General features: G+C 38.0%; 1 long non-coding RNA gene and 1 other non-coding gene across 2 annotated transcripts; one reads left to right on the top strand and one right to left on the bottom strand.

Moving 5' to 3' along the window:
- Positions 1-191: 191 nt before the first annotated feature.
- Positions 192-9,412, bottom strand: LOC144578838 (uncharacterized). The gene is made up of 3 exons (XR_013525268.1): positions 9,256-9,412; positions 1,665-1,693; positions 192-1,577 (listed from the first exon to the last, which is right to left on the bottom strand). It is a non-coding gene; the product is annotated as an uncharacterized LOC144578838 (long non-coding RNA).
- Positions 9,248-9,411, top strand: LOC118148538 (U1 spliceosomal RNA). The gene has a single exon (XR_004735371.2). It is a non-coding gene; the product is annotated as a U1 spliceosomal RNA (small nuclear RNA).
- Positions 9,413-22,092: the final 12,680 nt, after the last annotated feature.

Below are 22,092 nucleotides of genomic sequence, written 5' to 3'. Positions count from 1 at the left end.
CGCAATTTTGGCTCACTGCAACCTCTGCCTCCTGGGTTCAAGCAATTTCTGTGCCTCAGCCTCCTGAACAGGTGGGACTACAGGCATGCACCACCATGCCCAGCTAATTTTTTATATTTTAATAGAGATAGTTTCACCATGTTGGCCAGGATGGTCTCGATCTCCTGACCTCGTGATCTACCCATCTCAGCCTACCAAAGTGCTGGGATTACAGGTGTGAGGCACTGTGCCCAGCCCATTTTTCTTTTACTTTTTTTTTCTTCATTTATCAGCAACAGGAGAGTCTAAATGTGGTAGAGTGATATAAGGGAATACAATGAAAAGTGTAAAATGAATTAAACCAGAGCTAATCACATCAATGTGGATACATCTGGAAAATATACAAAGTACACAAAATAAAGTGGCAGAAAGATATGTAAAGTGCAGAACAGCTCACATTCCATTTTAGGACACAAAAATTCTGCATATTATTTCTCAGCATCACAACATAGTTAAGGATTTCAAAAGGGTATTGAAATGGAAAACAACCAATGATGTTGGTAGCCTCAATGATGTTCATGATGTTGGTCACCTCTATGCAATTATTTTTTTAAAAAAAACTTTTATATCGGCCGGGGGTGGTGGCTCATGCCTGTAATCCCAGCACTTTGGGAGGCCGAGGTGGGTGGATCACGAGGTCAAGAGATCAAGACCATCCCGGTCAACATGGTGAAACCCCGTCTCTACCAAAAATACAAAAAATTAGCTGGGCGTGGTGGCGCGTGCCTGTAATCCCAGCTACTAGGGAGGCTGAGGCAGGAGAATTGCCTGAACCCAGGAGGCGGAGGTTGCGGTGAGCCGAGATCGCGCCATTGCACTCCAGCCTGGGTAACAAGAGCGAAACTCCGTCTCAAAATAATAAACAAAAAAGTTTTATACCAAAAAGTCTCAAAAACCACTATTTTAAAAGGCTGTCTTCCAGTTATGAATGAATGATTACTTTCCTAGTTCTTGATAATCAAAGATGCTACAAACACACTCATACACACACCAGTACGCACACATGCACACACATTCTGCTTGTCAGAGCATCTCATTGGCTTCAGATCATCAGTCTAATAACATTAACAGGAAATCTCTAAAGTTAATACAGAAACTGACATCTCAGTAAAGCTTTCCTTTAGGTAAATATCAGAACTCCAACTAGCACATAAGACACTGGAAATATCTCAGAGTCCCAAAATTCACTGCTTTGAATCCCTGACAAGTATAAAAATTCCATATTGGAAATGTTATGCTATTCAAAATATTAAAATAGAAACATCTGAGTTAAAATTTATATTTTTAGAATCTCGTTTTCTAATACTTCTAAATTAATTTTTATTGAAATATGGATAACAACAATAACATTTATATCAGTGCCTTCCATGCAATTTAGAATAAAAATAATTAGGGGTAAGAAGAATGTGAGTACTTCCAATAATTTAATGTACTTATTTCCAGCATTCTAGTTGTATTGAAAATGTACCTGCTCTTGTGTGTACATTCTTTCTTTGTACTGCTTCTCTCACAACAGGATCTTCCATTTCGATGGTAGGCTGAATGGGTTTTAAAAGAAAATAACTTAACAATCATATATATTTTATACAATGTAAAGTTAGTAATTAAAAATAAATATACATTACCTTCAAGGAAGGATGTTATTCAGGGGGCGCTACAAAGTAAAGGGGACATGTCATCAATGATATGTAGGTATGACGGGGCCAACAAAACATTCATGCAGTGTTAGCATCAAGCTGAGTCCTCATGCCTGGCTATGAAAATAATTACTTAAGGTTTTGAGAGTTCTTTTTGGCATCTTCTTTTCATTGCCTAGATAGCAACGTGATGGAAATATACCGAGTAAAATAGGAATATAGGATCCCTAAATCACAAAGTTTATATTTCAAAAGTGAGACTGTTTCAAATGCCTATAACTAAAATAGAATAGTATGGATATTAATGTGAACACGTTGAGGTGATAAGGATAAAAGGGACCACTAAACAGTGGAGCAAATCGTAACCTGAGAGATCAACATCAAGGCTGATGGTGAATGCTACAGAATATTTAAACTCAAAACATTAGAGGCATTGATGCCAGAAGACCACAAATATTTATATGTGCTTCCTCTTGTCCTGTCACTTAGGAAATACACTGTTGGAATGCCAGTTCAGGTGATTGTATGATTCGCCTCTCACCAAAGAAAGTGTTATAAATTGATCAGCTATGATACACACTTATGAAATAACAGTTTCTCAAAATTCTCATTTTCCCATGCCCACATGGCTACTGAAGCACCTATATTTCTCATATCCTCTCGTTTGACCTTTTCTTAAGAGTTCCTTGATCCAATCATGCAAGATTTAAAACGCATCAAGGCAGAATTCCACACGTGCTGAATAAGAATGTCCATTTTCCAGAAGCTCCTCAACTAATTCATGAAAATTTGGATGCTCTGTTCTACACTAATGTGCTTCCACATTTGTTTACCTTAATTGCCCATCTGGAACTTAGCCTCAATTTCTTCCCTGTTAAATCCATGAATTTAATTCTGCATTATAAGCCATGTTTCTAGTAAACTTTCAATCAGGCTATACCTCCTCTAACTTTCTCTTCATGAATCATGACACTATTCAATTATGTTAATCTGGCCTATGTGATGAAGTTATAACATTCTCTATAAAACTAAATTATGGCCATACATGGCTGATCATTTATAGTGATAATCATCTATGGTAGATAAAACACAGGTCTGTGTGCTGAGGTACCTCAATCCTTAATGCCTCTCCAATATTGAGAATGACAGCAAGAGCAGGAAGATGTTACTCTCATTCTCTGACACATTTTGATGCTGGAAGCTGACATTACCTTCTTTCTTATTTCTATCATCCTGCTCTGATCCCTGATTAGATATACAACTTATCAAAATTTTACTTCTCCTTTACTTATTATACATTTAATAGAACATTTTATTTAGCTATTTGAATATATTGGTGCTCATTTTTTTAAAAAAAATCCATCGCCGGGCACGGTGGCTCAAGCCTGTAATCCCAGCACTTTGGGAGGCCGAGGCAGGTGGATCACGAGGTCAAGAGATCGAGACCATCCTGGTCAACATGGTGCAACCCCGTCTCTACTAAAAATACAAAAAATTAGCTGGGCATGGTGGCGCGTGCCGGTAATCCCAGCTACTCAAGAGGCTGAGGCAGGAGAATTGCCTGAACCCAGGAGGCGGAGGTTGCGGTGAGCGGAGATGGCGCCGTTGCACTCCAGCCTGGGTAACCAGAGCAAAACTCTGTCTCAAAATAAATAAATAAATAAATCCATCAAATCACTTTTTTTGTTTGTTTGTTTTTGAGACGGAGTTTTGCTATTGTTACCCAGACTGGAGTGCAATGGCACGATCTCGGCTCACTGCAACCTCCACCTTCTGGGTTCAAGCAGTTCTCCTCCCTCAGCCTCCTGAATAGCTAAAACTATAGGCACGCACCACCATGCCAATTTTTGTATTTTTAGTAGAGACGGGGTTTCACCTTGTTGACCAGTATGGTCTCCATCTCTTGACCTTGTGATCCACCCACCTTGGCCTCCCAAAGTGCTGGGATTATAGGCGTGAGCCCCCGCTCCCGGCCCAAATTTCTTGTTAAATGAAATAGTACTCTTACCTTCTCCTTCTACATTGACTACACTGTATTTTTTTTTTTTTCCATTGGAAGGTCTAAGTAAAGCCTCCGACACTTTCTTTGGGACACACTATTGAGGTAATATCAAGCATGAGTTTCCGTTTACAAAATTATAATGAGTTGCATAAAGACTTTATCAATTTTTTCTCTTTTTTTGAAAAAGGGTCTCACCCTGTCACCCAGGGCTGGAATGTAGTGGCATGATTACGGGCTCACTGCAATCTCAGCCTCCCAACCTCAAGCAATCTTCCCACCTCAACTTCCTGAGGTTGTGTACCATCATGCTAGGCTACTTTTTTTTTTTTTAGTCTATTTTTTTATCGTTATTTTTGTAGAGACAAGGTCTCACTATTTTGCCCAGACTGGTCTCAAACTCCTTTTTTTTTTTTGAGACAGAGTCTCACTCTGTCACCAGGTGCCAGGCTGGAATGCAGTGGCATGATCTCAGCTCACTGCAACCTCTACCTCCCTGGTTCAAGCAATTCTCCAGCCTCAGCCTCCTGAGTAGCTGGGACTATAGGTGTATGTTACCACACCCAGCTAATCTTATTTTGTATTTTAGTAGAGACTGGGTTTCACCATGTTGGCCAGGATGATCTTTCTCTTGACCTCATGATCCACCCGTGTTGGCCTCCCAAAGTGCTGGGTTTACAGGCGTGAGTCACCATGCCTGGCCCAAACCCTGGTCTTAAGTAATCCTTCCACTTTTGCCTCCCAAAGTGTTGAGATAACCAATGTGCACCACCACACCCAGCACTAATAAATTTACTTAAATAAATCTCAGTTTACCCAAGCTTGGTGGCTCCCTCTTATCCCAGCCCTTTGCAAAACCAAGGTAGGTGGATTGCTTGAGCTTGGAGTTCAAGACAAGCTTGGGCAACATAATGAGAAACTATCTCTACCAAAAAAAAAAAAAAAATGAGTTAGGCATTGTGGTGTGTGCCTGTAATCCCAGCTACTTGGGAGGCTGATGTGGGAGGATTACTTGAGCCTGGAAGGTGGAGACTGTTCCAAGCCAAGATGGTGCCACTGCACTCCAGCCTAGGCAACAGAGCAAGACTGTCTCACCCAAAATTTCATTTTAGTATTTTAAAACTAATTTGACTTAAAAAATAGAGAAGCATATACTGAAAACCAAAGCATTTTAGTAGAGAATGTCATCTACACTTTCTAGATAAGGCTCATATGTTATTTTCATATGTCCATCGACTTACTTAACCAAGCATGGCAGCCCAAAGGAAACATATTTACAGACAAAATATTAGCATGTGCATATTTCAGTCAGGAACTAGCTTCAAAGTACCTAACTCTACTTTGCAATCTCCTCCAAAAATAAAAAAAAAACATTTAAAAAATACATATTGGCAGCCTAACGCGGTGGCTCATACCTGTAATCCCAGCACTTTGGGAGGCTGAGGTGGGCATATCATGAGGTCAAGAGATCAAGACCATCCTGGCCAACATGGTGAAACCCCTTCTCTACTAAAAAATAGAAAAATTAGCTGAGTGTGGTGGCACGCACCTGTAGACCTGGCTACTTGAGAGGCTGAGGCAGGAGAATTGCTTGAACCCAGGAGGCGGAGGTTGCAGTGAGCCTAGATCATGCCACTGCACTCCAGCCTGGCGCCTGGCAACAGAGCAAGATTCTGTCTCAAAAAAAAAAAAAAAATATATATATATATATATATATATATATATATACTCACACACACACACACATAAAACAGGTGCATTGGCTCACATTTGTTATTTCAGCACTTTGGCAGGTCGACACAGGTGGATCACCTGAGGTCAGGAGTTTGAGAGCAGCCTGACCAATATGGTGATACCCTGTCTCTACTAAAGGTAAAAAAATTAGCCAGGATTGGTAGTGTGCACCTGTACTCCCAGCTATTTTGGAGGATGAGACAAGAGAATTGCTTAAAGGCAGGAGGCGGAGGTTGCAGGGAGCAGAGTTCACACCACTGCACTCCAGCCGGGGTGAAAGAGCAAGACTATATCTCAAAAACTTACACACACACACACACACACACACACACAAATATATATATTACTTGGAATAATACTTACAATATTAAAAAATTTTAAATATCCTCATATAAATATTTCAGTGTTAAGATATTTATGATAGAAAACTTGGAAATGTGTCATATTGAGCATCAATAGAACACCGTAGAAGATGCTTTCTTTAGGTTAACAAAGACTTGGAAAAACCTACATATTTTTTGATAAAATCTTTACTGATAGAAAAATAAGGTTGACTAGAATGATAATGTAGTAATAAAATTTTTATGTTATATTTAAATAAAAGCAAGCAAATATGTGATCAACTGTCCAACGCTTTGGTTTTTTTAAATTATACTTTAAGTTCTGGAGTATATGTGCAGAACATGCAGGGCTGTTACATAGGTATACACGTGCCATAGTGATTGGCTGCATCCATCAGGCCAGGGGCAGTGGGTCACACCTTTAATCTTAAGACATTGGGAGGCCATGGTAGGTGGATTGCTTGAACCCAGGAGTTTGAAACCAGCCTGGGAAAAATGGTCAAACCCCATCTGTACAAAAGACACATAAATTAGCTGGGCATAATGGTGCATGCCTGTAATCCCAGATATTCAGAAGACTGAGATGGAAGGATCACATTACCCTGGAAGGTCAAGGCTGCAGTGAGCTGAAATCCCACTACTGCACTGTAGCACAGGTAACAAAGTAAGACCCTATCAAGAAGGAAAAGAAGAAAAAAGAAAAGAAAGAAAGAAAGAAAGAGAAAAAAAGAAAAAGACTGAGAAAGAAAGAATGAACTTCAAAAGTGTAGCAAGCTTTCTTTAAAAGGAAAAAAAAAAAACATTTAGGAAGCATCTAAAATGTGCCAGGATTCTATTTCACATTTATTATACATATTGTAATTATAAAAAATGCTTGTCGTGATGGCTTTCTGCCCATTCCACCGTGTTAAGAGCAAAATGATGTGATTCTTTGTTCTCTCCATTCAGAATTTCCTCTTCTAGACGTTCACATCGCTGGCTCTTTCTCATCCTTTAGTTGGCAGCTTAAATATCATACTCAGAGAGGTCATCTCTGACCATAGATTTCCATTCCTACTCCATTCCCATCCTAACTATAAACTTCCTTTATATCTTCTAACATTTTCTACATTTTCTATTTTCTTTATAGAAAGCATTTCCAGTGAAAGGTATTTGCTCTTTCTTTTTCTGTTCCTACTACTACAGCATAAGAGCTCATCTTGTATATTCAGTGTTGCACTGACTAGCACAGTTTGTTATCTATAACCAAAATAAATTCTAGGTAAAAACACTTAAAAGTTCATCAGGGCTGGGCGCGGTGGCTCACGCCTGTAATCCCAGCACTTTGGGAGGCCAAGGCGGGTGGATCACGAGGTCAAGAGATCGAGACCATCCCGGTCAACATGGTGAAACCCCGTCTCTACTAAAAATACAAAAAATTAGCTGGGCATGGTGGTGCGTGCCTGTAATCCCGGCTACTCGGGAGGCTGAGGCAGGACAATTGCCTGAACCCAGGAGGCGGAGGCTGCGGTGAGCGGACATGGCGCCATTGCACTCCAGCCTGGGTAACAAGAGTGAAACTCCGTCTCATTGTAGGGACATGGATGAATCTGGAAACCATCATTCTCAGCATACTGACACAAGAACAGAAAACCAAACACCGCATGTACTCACTTACAGGTGGTTGTTGAACAATGAGAAAACATGGTCACAGGGAGGGGAGCATGATGCGCTAGGGTCTGTTGAGGGGTGGGGGGCTGGGAAGGGACAGCAGGGGATGGGGAGAAAAAAACGTTTTAATCTTTACCTTCAATAATGGAAAGTCAATAAATTGTATATGAAAATAAATAAAAATTAAAAACATATTAAATCGTATATTATGGGCAATCAATTTAAGTCTTTTTCTTGAGTTTCAATAATCTTTTTTCAAGTTGAGTTGTCTTGGATATATATGTGTGTGTGTGTCTTTCTGCTTTGAATGGGATTTTGTTACGTTATATTCTGAACTCTTGATAGAAATAGGAAATATATGGTTTTAGCATATTGGTTTTCTCTCTACCAACTCTCATTGATTCTTCAGGTTTTTTTGGGTCAATTATCATATTTTCACCTTAAGTAACCATTGTCTGCATATTATAAAAGCCAATTTCATATTATTTGTTTATATGAAACATTAAAGCATTGGTTCATACTTTTAGTAAAATTATAGTAGTGACCAAGGAAGTGTGTCTTATGCATAATTTTAATAGGGGTAATTCTAGTTTTAGAATTCTTTTGTTAAAGGGAAATATCCTTGATCTTGGTTATGAAGTTCCTTATTAATTAGGAGTCTTAAAAAATTAGGGATGTATATCTTCATTACAAAATGATTTCTGTACCAGCTGATCCAAATTCTTTTTAGTACCAACCATGGGCTGAAAGAAAGGCTATTTCTTGTCTATGTGAAAAGTGTGTTATTAACTACCCATTTCTTCATTTATTTAGTAAAATTTATTGAGATGACATTTTAATTTTTCTCACGTCTTTTTTTTTAATTGTTTTTTACTTTTGGGTTAGAAAGCACTCATATATTGCTGAGTGCATTGTCAATTAGTATACAGTTTAGAATGCAATTTGGCAAGAGTAGTAAAATGATTCAAGTTTCATACCTTTTGGATAGTAAGTATATTTCTAGAATAAATAAGTGACGGAAAATAATTAAGCCAAAATTAGTCATCTCAGCATGATACTATTATTTGCTTCCTAATATGACCACATTAGACCTTCCATTAAAATATTTTTAAATGGATTTTTAAAGATTCTTCCCACCCTAATTTTGATACTTTACTGCATTCTCTAGTATTCCATTGTTGAGCATATATTTAATGGCTGGATGATGATTATAATAAAAGACTTAGATATTCATTAAGAACACATAACAAAACTGTTGAACTGTGTACATTAGCCAAATGCACTACTACACAGAATAGGTAGTTCCTCGGTAACACTCTCAGAGCAGTTGCTCCAGGGGCTACTGTTATTCTGCCATCTAAGTGTTCGTTTAGCTGGGTTCCAGAAGATATATCTCCTTTATCAAAACAGCAGTAATAGCAAAACCCAGAAATTTTGATAACACATGTGAAAGTTCAAAGTTAGCAGCTTATATCAATTAAATAAGTGAATGTTAAAAACCTTTGGTAATTCTTGGGGTATGGTAGATCAAATAAAGAGAAGAACATATTTTTATACTACATAAAATACAGATTTAAATAGCTGTGACCTTTATTTATAAGTTAATAAATATACATTGAATTTTAAAATCTGCAGTATTTCATCTGGATTCTAAACATTCGTACCCATGACTTGCTTTTTACTTTGAGTGGATTCCCCTTACCATTTTTATCTTTAGTTTTTAGCAGAGAGCCTCATCACAAAGACATGTATAGAGTAAATCTATTCAACAGCAGAAAGGATGTAATATGCATTATATCCAGTTATAAGTAAATATGATGACTTCATAATATTTAAAAATTTTGTGTATACTTACCTGGCAGGGGAGATACCAGGATCACGAAGGTGGTTTTCCCAGGGCAAGGCTTATCCATTGCACTCCGGATGTGCTAACCCCTGCAATTTCCCCAAATGTGGGAAACCTGACTGCATAATTTGTGGTAGTGGGGGACTGCAATCACGCTCTCCCCTGGTCTCTTAAAAAAAAAAGAAATTTTTATGTTAGTTTGCTCCCATGGATATGAGGATAAAATGATGACTGCTATAGCCACATAATTTTCACCCACCCGGCCAGCGACAAATAAGCATACACATGTGTTTGATACAAAATAGTTTCTGGACCAGCTGATCAGAATTTTTCTTAGTACCATCCACGGGCTCAAAGAAAGCCTATTTATTGACTATGTGAACAGTAAGAATGGCATTAACTACCCATTTTCTCATTCTCCAAGACAGTGTCTCAGTACAAAATATTTTCATACACTGAGCATTTTTTTCCTGAAGATGTATGTGTGTAACAACAGGTGATCTCTTAGTAGTGCCTCCTGAAGGATATCAAGAGTGCATATACCTTTTCTTCATAGAACTGAAGAAGCAAGAAAATGCCTCCTTAAGGATATCAAGAGTCCATATTTCTTTTCTAAATAGAACTGAAGGAACAAGATTAGATTTCATGCAATTTTAGAACAAGATGTGTATAAAGCTGTTGACAGCAACCAAATAACCCAAACTTCAGAGGTTTCATTGTCTAGAGCTCCTTCTTTAATTGTAAGTCCAAAGAGTATGTCTACTTCTTTACTGTTCCATCTGCCAGAAGGCTGTTACAATGTAGCCTTACAATTCCTTATAATGGAAGTTTATCATTCCTTGCCTCATTTTACCCAAGTGCCAGTCAGCAGAGTGCATCTTTATGTGTGATGGGGATGGGGGGCAGGTCTAACTTCTACTGATTCAAACAACTTTATCTTACTTAGGGAGTATACTTCTATTACTTGGAAGTCAAAACATTCTTCCAGCCAAGAATTAGTGATCCATTAAAACTTATTTCTAATTCATGTTTAATCATGAACCAAAACATACTCAATATAAAAACCTAATTTGAGTCAGTATAATGTTTATTTCTTTATACTAAGCAGTGTTTACTTCAATTTTTATTACTCTCTCCATGCTTCTCCAGATAAAATCTTACACCTTTCATTCATACGTGTCTGTGTGTGTGTCTGTATACATATACATACATACATACACACACATACAGACACTTGAAGGCATCACTTAGATTGAGGAAGAAGTTTTCTTCCTTTTTTTTGTTGAGACAGAGTTTCTCTCTTGTGGCCCAGGCTGGAGTGCAGAGGCATGATCTCGGCTCACTGAAACCTCCACCTCCCAGGTTCAAGTGATTCTCTTGCCTCAGTCTCTGGAGTAGCTGGTATTACAGGCTAACCAACACACCTGGCTAATTTTTTTATTTTTAGTAGAGACAGAGTTTCACCATGTTGGTTAGGCTGCTCTCGAACTCCCGACCACAGGTGATACATCCACCTCCGCCTCCCAAAGTGCTGGGGTTACAGGTGCGAGCCACTGCGCCCAGCCAGAAAAAGAGTTTTCTGATCTTCAAGGCTGGCTCTCCATTAATAATCTCTCCCATGCCCTGCACTAGCTGTACTTTATCGTGCAAGAGGAATGTTATGGATTCCACTAGTATGTCTTTTTGTTCACTTCTTGTGCTTCAATATCTACACTTTCCATTCACCCTTACCACTTACCTATTAGATAGTCTAGCCACTTACAACAGGTTCATGACTACCATTTGGGAAAGCCTCCACAAGATCAAGGAGATCCATTGTAACTCAGCCCCCAAATCCAACATCGCTTACCTTTTGCTATCTATAGTATCATCATTTCATCATCTATCATAACCATGGCTACTCATCATCTGCAAAACAGCCTTTCTGCATTAAGGGATACTCTCACATTATGAATTCTGTTATTCTAGTTGTGGTTGTTTTAGAATATATTCACAGATTTTCTCATATTATTTTCTTTCCTCCTATTAACTATGTGTTGGATTTAGTGATTCCCATCTAATGAATACAATGAAACAATGGTGTTTAAATAACAGACTGAATCATAAAAAATTGTGCACTTCTTCTATGTTTATCTCTCTTCTATCACTTCCTCTAGTGGAAGCCAACTGCCATGTTGTGAGTGCATACCACATAGCTCCATGGAGAGGCCCACGTGACTGTGATGAGCTGAGGCTTCCTGTCAGTGGCCATGTGAGCGACCCATGTTAAAAACAGATCCGCCAGCCCAAATAGAACCTTCAGACAACTGCAGCCACAGCTGGCATCTTGACTGCAATTCATGAGAGATTCTAAGTCCACAGAAGCTGCTCTTGAATATTTGATTCACAAAAACTGTTAGGTAATAAATATGTGTCGTTTTAAACTGCTGAGTTTTTGATTAATTAATTATACATCAATGGAAAACTAATTCTCCGATGCTGACGACATAATGTCAATTGCAAGCCTCCCTTATAGATAGGACATTGGCACTAAGAAAGACTTGCCAATCTGGAGCATCTGCATGAACTTTGATCCTAACATGTCCACAAGAAGATGCAGACTCTGCGTGGTGTTTCTATATTTGTTGGCTGAGTTAGTGGCTTTCTATGGTGGGAAGTTCAGGTTTTAGGCAAAGAAATGGCATCAGAGAATGGAAGTTGCGTCTAGTTCTTACTAGAGCATCATCATCAACAGTGGGTTTTTGTATCTGGACAGTTCTCTGGTTTGATTTTTGATACTTTATCTGGAAGCTTAGTCTAGGGCTTGTTTCTATGGCATCCCCAAAATTCAGCAAGCACCACATCATAATACCTCTGGTTAGTCATCAGTCTTAACATTCAGCTTTACTCTTTACTACAACCTAATAAATACCTTCCAAAGCCTATCTATCTCATTGGGTACAGTAACTATGTCCTAATGGGCCCACTTCCCACCTTTCTAACTAGTATGTGCAAGCAAACTCCAATGTAGTTTTCAAAATCAGCTGTAAGAATTTTTTATGATATGTATCTGGTTACATCAATGCGCTGCTTAAAACATACCAATATTTCTAGTGATGATTTCTGTGAATCATACTCCCATAATTGCTTGCAAAGCCTTTTACAATGCAACCTGCTTCCTACTCTAACTTCTTTCTCCTCCCTACCTTCCATCTCTACCTATTTCTAAATCTTCCTCACTGTTTGCTCCTGCGTGCTCCCTCTGAACACCACGCATTCACATCTGCTGCTCCCTGTTTCAGATCCTTTGAGCATCACACATTTACTTGGTTAACTCCCACAGGTCCTTGAGATGCCACCTTAGCAGTTACTTCCTCTGGATGTATTTCCTGAGAGAAACAAGTCCTACATGCTTCCGGAATCCAGTACTTTCCCTGTCACAGTCATTAGCATTACTTTAATTAAGTGCTCACTTGCCCACATCCCACCAGACTGGAAGCTCCGTCATTCCCTGGAAGCAGAGAATGTGTCTACTTTTTTCATTGTAACTGGCACCCTCCACAGAGCCAGCAAATAAAAGTATTTGCTACTTACTTGCAGTTTCAAGGTGGCTGATTCTATATTTCACTTTAGTTTCTAGTTCATGCAACCACTCAAACTGAATCAACAGTCATCAGATATGATTTCTCTAAGAAAGCATAAGTAAAACTGAATTCACTTCACCTGATATAATCTATTATAGTGAACTGTTCATCTCCTTCATAGAACCCTAGAAGAGTTCCTAGCTACCTACTTATTGTTTAGAGCTGTCTTCTCAGGAAGAGTGCTCCACTAAAAAAAGTCTTTATTTAACTTACCAAGATATTCAAAAAGACAAGTAAATTGCCTGGAGCTGAGATATTTAAAATGATGTATTAATAAACAGATTTAATGTTCCTTTTGAATTTGAAGTCAGATTAAAGGTTTAAGGGCACTTTGTAGAGTTTGAGTAAGACCTGACTTTTACTGTAAATATTTAAATACCCCTCTGTCCTCACCAAACAAAAGACACCAGAAAGCAAGCTGAATATATTTACAAACAACAAATTTTTAAAATATAGCAATTATCATTGGACTAATTTTAATTATTACAAGGTAAAAATGTAATTTCTCCCTATTCAAAAGTACAAGTTCTCTAGGTGAGGTGGCTCATGCCTGTAATCCCAGCATTTGGGAGGCTAAAGTTGGAGGCTCACCTGCTGTCAGATGTTCAAGACCAGCCTGGCCAACATGGGAAAAATACAAAAATAAGCTGGACATTGTAGTGCATGCCTGTAATCCCAGCTACTCAGAGGCTGAGGCATGTGGATCACTTGAACCCAGGAGGTGAAGGTTGCAGTAAGCCGAAATCCTGCCACTGCACTCCAGTCTGGGTGACAGAGTGAGACTCTGTCAAAAACAAACCAACCAACCAAAAAGTACAATTTCTTCTTATTATTGAAACACAATCTAACAAAAACGACTCAATACATTGATAAATGAAGCAAAAAGGAAAGTTTTTGAATTGAATGAATATTTATAAGCTTGAAGCAACATATTAGTACATGAGACCCAACTGACTGAAATTGGGTCAAAATCTAAGTTTCCTTTCCAACTGCCTGGGACTTCCAATGAGCCTATTAACACAGAGAAGGCCTTTATTGATTTTTATTTCTCAATTTGCAATCTGTCGATGTCCCAGGCACAACAGATGTATACTTTCTTTCTCAGGTAAAGACTAATTCCTTGTGCCTAACAGGCCCCCAGAAATTCTAGCTACTGATCAAGCCCAGTGAGGAATTTCAGTTCTTTGTGCTGAAAATGTTGCAGATCTGCTGGACCATCTCCTGGAGAACATTGGTGGTTGAGTCTTTTAGAATTTGGTGCTAGGCAGCTGCTCCAGGGGAAACTTCAAAACATTCTTGTTCTTCAGCCAGGAAGAAAAAAAAGATTTCCCCAATTTGGTGCAGATCTTTGAAAGTCTTTTATTTATGCCAGCCATGGTTCGAGGCTAGTCCACAGCTAACGGTGCAGAGAGAACTGCAGAATATCATCTTCAGTGTCACTAGTGAAGAGTTGGGAGGGTCACTGGTGGGATGCAGCTGGCTGGGCTATGTGAGTCTTTACCCACCTGTCTCAGCACTTTCTTGTTGTGAGATTCTTACATAACCAGCTTAGGATTTTCAGTTTTTGTACTTATCTCAATTTTTTTCCACTTTGTTCACTTTGTTCTATTTATGGGTCTCAGATAATGTCATGACTGCAACAATTCTTTTGTATGATGACAATGGAAAGTAAACACACTAAAAACATGGCAGAACTCCCAATCTAATAGGATATACCCATCCAAATGAGACTCAATGTTGAAATAAAAACCTGAGTCTCAATCTATGCCTCGTTTAAAATTCTAATTAGGGTACATAGAATTTTGCTCATAGACATTATTTTTACCTGTTAAACTGTACTGAAATACATGTTTCCTCACCTCTATGCATTTCCCTTTTAAGGGACTAATACACAAGATTTACTTCTTTTTCTTTACCAGAGCCTCAGCTCATAAACTGTAGATAATAGTGGCATAAAACTCAAAAATCCAGGGTTAAGTGATCCAGTAGTCTTTATTCTGCCACTAAAAATGTCTTCACTGCGTATATGTGACCATCAATAGGCTTACCAATGTGGATTAAGAGATAAGTAAAACGAGATGATGACCACCCTCCATGAAGTCAAAGAATGGCATTTAAGACATGATTGTGATTCATTCAACACCTACAAGTAGAAGCTCAGTGTAGCCAAGAGGAAGCACTCAAAGCCAATGAAGAGGGAAACTGAGAGACAGTAGAAATTGCCAATAGTTTAAACAGCATCAGGTTTTCCTTTCCTCTTCTTCAAAACAGAGATAAGTTTAATAGTTGTCACATAGGAAATTGTAAAGATTAAATAAAGTTTGAAAATTACTGGCTGAGACTCTGAACATGGTAAATGGTAGTTACCTTTAATTTCAATATAATAAATAACATAATCCTGTGTGTAGTCCATGCTCAACCACGTCCAGCCAAGAGAAACTTTGATTGCAGCTCCCCTGACATTCCTGAGTTCTAGCACATTGATGTCCCCCAAATGGAAACTCTAAGGGGACTGTCTGTAATACTGTGAAGGAGCAGAGCCCAAGTTCTCATTGTAAGAGTAGTGCCTGGCACGGAAGAAAAACTGGACAGCCCCCTTGAAGTTCATTCCAGGGAACCATTGTCTCAGCAAGCTGTGACAGAAAATGGCTGCTCTGTGAAAACTATAAATAAATAAAATATACCCTTTACTCATAATCAGTTTCAAATCACCATTGATTATTATTTTTAGTCCCAAGTAAAAAATATTTTTAAACTGCTTTCCTAGTTTTTACAACTCTTTAACTCAACCCTAATTGAATATAGTATTATATAAATATTTATCTATGGATATACTTATATAGAGAATATACATATATGGTTTTATATATACACTTTTAAATACATATAAATAAATATTGTAAAAAGTATGTTATAATTCTATATAAAGTATATGTTGAAGTATATAATTATATATTAATATAAATATATACAAATTTTATATATTATATTTTCATATGATATTTTAAAGGTACAAAAACATATATATATATATGATATATAAATATATGTTCTTTTCTTCTTCGAGACAAAGTCTCACTCTTTCATTCAGGCTGGAGTGTGGTAGTGCTGTCATACCTCACTACATCCTCGAACTTCTGGGCCCAAGTGATCCTGCCACCTTGGCTTCCCAAATAGCTGAGACTACAGGTGTGCACCACCATGCCTGGCTAATTTTTTGTTTTTCAGTACAGCTGGTGTCTCTTTTTATTATTACTATTGTTATTATACTTTAAGTTCTGGGGTACATATGCAGATCATGCAGGATTGTCACATAGGTATACACATGCCATGGTGGTTAGCTGCATCCATCTCCCCCATAACCTACCGTAGGTATTTCTCCTAATGTTATCCATCCCCAATCCCCCCACCAACCAACGGGCCCCAGTGTATGATGTTCCTTGCTATCTCTCCCCTAGCCCCCCACCAACCAACAGGCCCCAGTGTATAATGTTCCACTCCCTGTGTCAATGTGTTATGGTTCAACATCCACTTATGAGTGAGAACACATGGTATTTAACTTTCAGTTCTTGTGTCAGTTTGCTGAGAATGATGGTTTCCAGCTTCATCCATGTACCTGCAAAGAACATGAACTCATACTTTTTTATGGCTGCATAGTATTTGATGGTATATATGTGCCACATTTTCTTTATCCAGTCTATCATTGATGGGCATTTGGGTTGGTTCCAAGTCTTGTTATTATAAACAATGCTTCAGTGAACATGTGTGTTCCTGTGTCTTTATAATAGAATGATTTATAATCCTTTGGGTATATACCAGTAATGGGATTGCTGGGTCAAATGGCATTTCAATTTCTAGATCTGTGAGGAATCACCACACTGTCTTCCACAATGGATGAACTAATTTACACTCCCACCAACAGTGTAAAAGCGTTCCTATTTTTCCAAATCCTCTCCAGAATTGATTGTCTCCTGATTTTTTAATTATCACCATTCTAACTGGTGGGAGATGGTATCTCAATGCAGTTTTGATTTGTATTTCTCTAATGACCAGTGATGATGAGCATTTTTTCATATGTTTGTGGACTGCATAAATGACTTCTTTTGAAAATTGTCTGTTCATATCCTTTGCCCACTTTTTGATGGGGTTTTTCTTTCTTGTAAATTTGTTTAAGTTCTTTATAGATTCTGGATGTTAGCCCTTTGTCAGATGGATAGATTGCAAAAATTTTTTCCCATTCTGTTGGCTGTTGGTTCACTCTAATGAGTTTCATTGGCTGTGCAGAAGCTCTTAAGTTTAATTAGATCCCATTTTTCTATTTTAGCTTTTGTTGTCATTGATTTTGGTATTTTAGTCATGAAGTCCTAGCCTATGCCTATGTCCTGAATGAATTGTCTAGATTTTCTTCTAGGGTTTTTATGGTGTTAGATCTTATGTTTAAATCTTTAATCCATTTTGGAGTTAATTTTTCTATAAGGTATAAAAAAGGGGTCCAGTTTCAGCTTTCTGCATTTGGGTAAGCAGTTTCCCAACACCATTTATTAAACAGGGAATCATTTCTTCATTTCTTGTTTTTGTCAGGTTCATCAAAGATCAGATGGTTGTAGATGAGTGGCGTTACTTCCAAGGCCTCTGTTCTGTTCCATTGGTCTCTATCTCTGTTTTGGAACCAGTACCATGCTGTTTTGATTACTGTAGCCTTGTAGTATAGTTTGAAGTCAGGTAGTGTAATGCCTCCAGCTTTGTCCTTTTTGCTTAGGATTATCTTGGCTATGCAGGCTCTCTTTTGGTTCCATATGAAGTTTAAGGTGGTTTTTTCCAGTTCTGTGAACAAGGTCATTGGTAGCTTGATGAGAATAGAACTGAATGTATAAATTACTTTGGGCAGTATGGCCATTTTCACAATATTGATTCTTCCTAACCATGAGCATGGAATTTTTTTTCATCTGTTTGTGTCCTCTCTTATTTCCTTGAGCAGTGGTTTGTAGTTCCCCTTGAAGAGGTCCTTCACATTCCTTGTTAGTATATCTAGGTATTTTATTCTCTTTGTAGCATTTGTGAAAGGGAATTCTCTCTTGATTTGGCTCTCTGTTTTTCTGTTATTGATGTATAGGAATGCTTGTGCTTTCTGCACATTGATTTTGTATCCTGAGACTTTGCTGAAGTTGCTTATCAGTTTCAGGAGATTTTATGCTGAGAAGATGGGGTCTTCTAAATATGCAATCATGTCATCTGCAAATAGAGACGATTTGACTTCCTCCTTTCCTAATTGAATACACTTAATTTTTTTTTTCTTGCCTGATTGCTCTGACCAGAACTTTCAATACTATGTTAAATAGGAGTGGTGACACAGGACACCCTTGTCTAGTGCCAGTTTTCAAAGGGAATGCTTCCATATTTTGCCAATTAAGTATATTGGCTGTAGGTTTGCCATAAATAGCTTTTATTATTTTTAGACCTTGTCCATTGATACCTCATTTATTGAGAGTTTTAGCACAAAGTGCTGTTGAATTTTGTCAAAGGCATTCTCTACGTCTATTGAGATTATCATGAGTTTTTTTGTCTTTGCTTTTGTTTATGTGATGGATTACATTTATAGATTTGCATATGTTGAACCAGCCTTGCATCCCCAGGATGGCGTCAACTTGATTGTGATGGATAAGCTTTTTGATAGGCTGTTGGATTTAGTTTGCCAGTATTTTATTGAAGATTTTTGCATCAATGTTCATCACGGATATTGGCCTGAAATTTTCTTTTTTACATGTGTCTCTGCCAGGTTTTGGTATCAGGATGATGTTGGTCTCATAAAATGAGTTAGGGAGGATTCCCTCTTTTTGTATTGTCTGGAATAGTTTCAGAAGGAATGGTACCAGCTCCTCTTTGTACATCTGGTAGAATTCAGCTGTGAACCTGTCTGGACCTGGACTTTTCTTGGTTAGTAGGCTATTGATTGCTGCCTCTACTTCAGCCCTTCTTATTGCTCTATTCAGGGATTCAACTTCTTCCTCATTTAGTCTTGGGAGGCTGTAAGTGTCCAGGAATTTATCCATTTCTTCTGGATTTACTGGTTTATATGCATAGAGGTATTTGTAGTAATCTCTGATGGTAGTTTGTATTTCTGTGGGATCAGTGTTGATAACCGCTTTATCATTTTTTATTGCATCTATTCGCTTCTTCTCTTTTTTCTTTTTTATTAGTATGGCTAATGGTCTATCCATTTTGTTGATCCTTTAAAAAGAAAAAAAAGCAGCTCCTGGATTCATTGATGTATTGAAGGGTCTTTTGAGTCTGTCTTCTTGAGTTCTGCTCTGATCTTAGTTATTTCTTTTCTGCTAACTTTTCAATTTGTTTAATCTTGCTCTTCAGGTTTTTTAATTGTGACAGTAGGGAGTCAATTTTTTATCTTTTCTCACTTCTCATGTGGGCATTTTGTGCCATAAATTTCCCTCTAGACACTGCTTTAAATGTGTCCTAGAGATTCTTGTATGTTGTGCATTCATTCTCATTGGTTTCAAAGAACATCTTTATTTCTGCCTTCATTTCATTATTTATCCAGTAGTAATTCAGTTACTACTGGATAAATAGTAGTACGTTGTTCAGTTTCCATGCAGTTGTGTGGTTTTGAGTAATTTTCTTAATCCTGAGTTCTAATATGATTTCACTGTGGTCTGAGAGACTGGTTCTTATGATTTCCATTCTTTTGCATTTGCTGAGGAGTGAGTTACTTCCAATTATGTGGTCAATTTTAAAGTAAGTGTGTTATGGTGTTGAGAAGAATGTGTATTCTGTGGATTTGGGGTCGAGAGTTCTGTAGATATTTATTAGGTCTGTTTGTTTGGTCCAGATCTGAGTTCAAGTCCTAGATATCCTTGTTAATTTTCTGTCTCTGTGATCTGTCTAATATTGACTCTGGAGTGTTTAAGCTCCCACTATTATTGTGTGGGAGTCTAAGACTTTTCATAGGTCATTAAGAACTTGCTTTATGTATCTGGATGCTCCTGTACTGGGTGCATATATATTTAGGATAGTGATCCCTTCTTGTTACATTGTTCCCTTTACCATTATGTAATGCCCTCTTGGTCTTTTTTTCTTTGTTGGTTTAAAGTCTGTTTTATCAGAGACTATGATTGCACTCCCTCCTTTTTTTCTTTTTTTTTTTCTTTTTTTGCCTTCCATTTTCTTGCTAAATCTTCCTCCATCCCTTTATTTTGAGTGTATGTGTGTCTTTGCACATGAGATGGGTTTTCTGAATACAGCACACTGATGGGTCTTGACTTGTTGTCCAGTTTGCCAGTCTGTGTCTTTCAATTGGGGCATTTCGCCCATTTACATTTAAGGTTAATATTGTTAAGTGTGAATATGATCCTGCCATTTTGATACTAGCTGGTTGTTTTGCCCATTGGTTGATGGAGTTTCTTTATCATATTGATGGTGTTTACCATTTGGTATGTTTTTGAGGTGGCCGGTACTGATTGTTCCTTTCCATGTTTAGTGCTTCCTTCAGGAGCTCTTGTAAGACAGGCTTGGTAGTGAGGAAATCTCTCAGCAATTGCTTGTTTGTAAAGAATTTTATTTCTCCTTCACTTACGAAGTTTAGTTTGGCTGGATATGAAATTCTGGATTGAAAGTTCTTTTCTTTAAGGATGTTGAATATCAGCCCCCACTCTCCTCTGGCTTGAAGGGTTTGCTGAGAGATCTGCTGTGAGTCTGATGGGCTTCACTTTGTGGGTGACCTAACCTTTCTCTCTGGATGCCCTTAGCATTTTTTCCTTCATTTCGACCCTGGTGAATCTGACCATATCTGCTTTGGGGTGGCTCTTCTTCTTTTTTTTTTTAAGAAAAAAAAAAGGAGTGAAGGAGAGGAGGAAAGAGGAAGAAAAAGAGGGAGAGAGAATGGGAATGTAGCTTAATTCTAAAAATGGGTATTAATAATGGCCGATCAATATTTTATGTATTTAAGGTGGAGAATGTATATTTTGTGTATTTAAAGTGGAGAGCTCTATAAATATTTATTGAGTTTACTTGTTCCAGATCTGAGTTCAAGTCCTGGATATCCTTATTAATTTTCTGTCTCATTTTGTCTAAATCTCTTTATGAGTCTTATGCATCTGGGTGTTAGGATCATTAGCTCTTATTGTTGCATTGATCCTTTTACCACTATATCTTTGAAATCTATTTTATCAGATGCAAGAGTTGCAACTCCTGCTTTTTATTTATTTGTTTATTTTTGCTCTTCATTTGGTTGGTAAATGAAATCAAATTGGGGTTGCTCTTCTTAAGGAATATCTTTGTGGTGTTTTCTGTATTTCCTGGATTTCAATGTTGGGCTGCCTTGCTAGGTTGAGGAAGTTCTCCTGGATAATATCCTGAAGAGTGTTTTCCACCTTAGTTTCATTCTCCTGTCACATTCAGGTATACCAATTAAATGTAGATTAGGTATTTTCACATAATCCCATATTCCTTGGAGACTTTGTTCATTTCTTTTCACTCTTTTTTCTCTAATCTCGACTTCTCATTTTATTTCATTGAGTTAGTCTTCAATCTCTGATATTTTTTCTTCTGGTTGATCAATTTGGCTATTGAAACTTGTGTATGCTTCACAAAGTTCTCATGCTGTGTTTTTCAGCTCTATCAATTGTTTATGTTCTTCCCTAAGCTGGTTATTTTAGTCAGCATTTCATCTAACCTTTTTTCAAGGTTCTTAGATTTTTTGCATTGGGTTAGCACGTGCTCTGTTAGCTCAGAGAAGTTTGTTATTACCAACCTTCTGAAGCCTGCTTCTGTCAAAACTCTTCTCCATCCAGTCTTGTTCCCTTGTGGTGAGTAGTTGTAATACCTTGCATGAGAAGAGGTGTTCTGGTTTTTGGTGATTTCAGCATTTTTGTGCTGGTTCCTTCACATCTTCGGGATTTACCTACCTTTTGTCTTTGAGGTTGGTGACTTTTGGATGAGGTCTCTGAGTGGATGTCCTTTCTGTAGATGTTGAAGCTATTTATTTCTGTTCTATAGTTTTCCTTCTAACAGGCCCCTCTGCTGCAGGACTGCTAGAGGTCCACTCCGGACTTTGTTCCCTGGTAGTCACCTGCAGGGGCTGCAGAACAGCAAGAATTGCTGCCTGTCCCTTCTCTGCTAGGTTCGTCCCAGAAGGGCACCCACTAGATGTCAACCAGAGCTTTCCTGTATGAAGCATCACTTTGGATATACGGGGGGGCTGGGAGCCACT

Source organism: Callithrix jacchus, chromosome 1 (assembly GCF_049354715.1).
Source record: "Callithrix jacchus isolate 240 chromosome 1, calJac240_pri, whole genome shotgun sequence".
Lineage (NCBI taxonomy): Eukaryota > Metazoa > Chordata > Mammalia > Primates > Cebidae > Callithrix > Callithrix jacchus.
The sequence above is the reverse complement of the archived record's forward strand: the minus strand, read 5'-3'. Positions and strand labels throughout refer to the sequence as shown.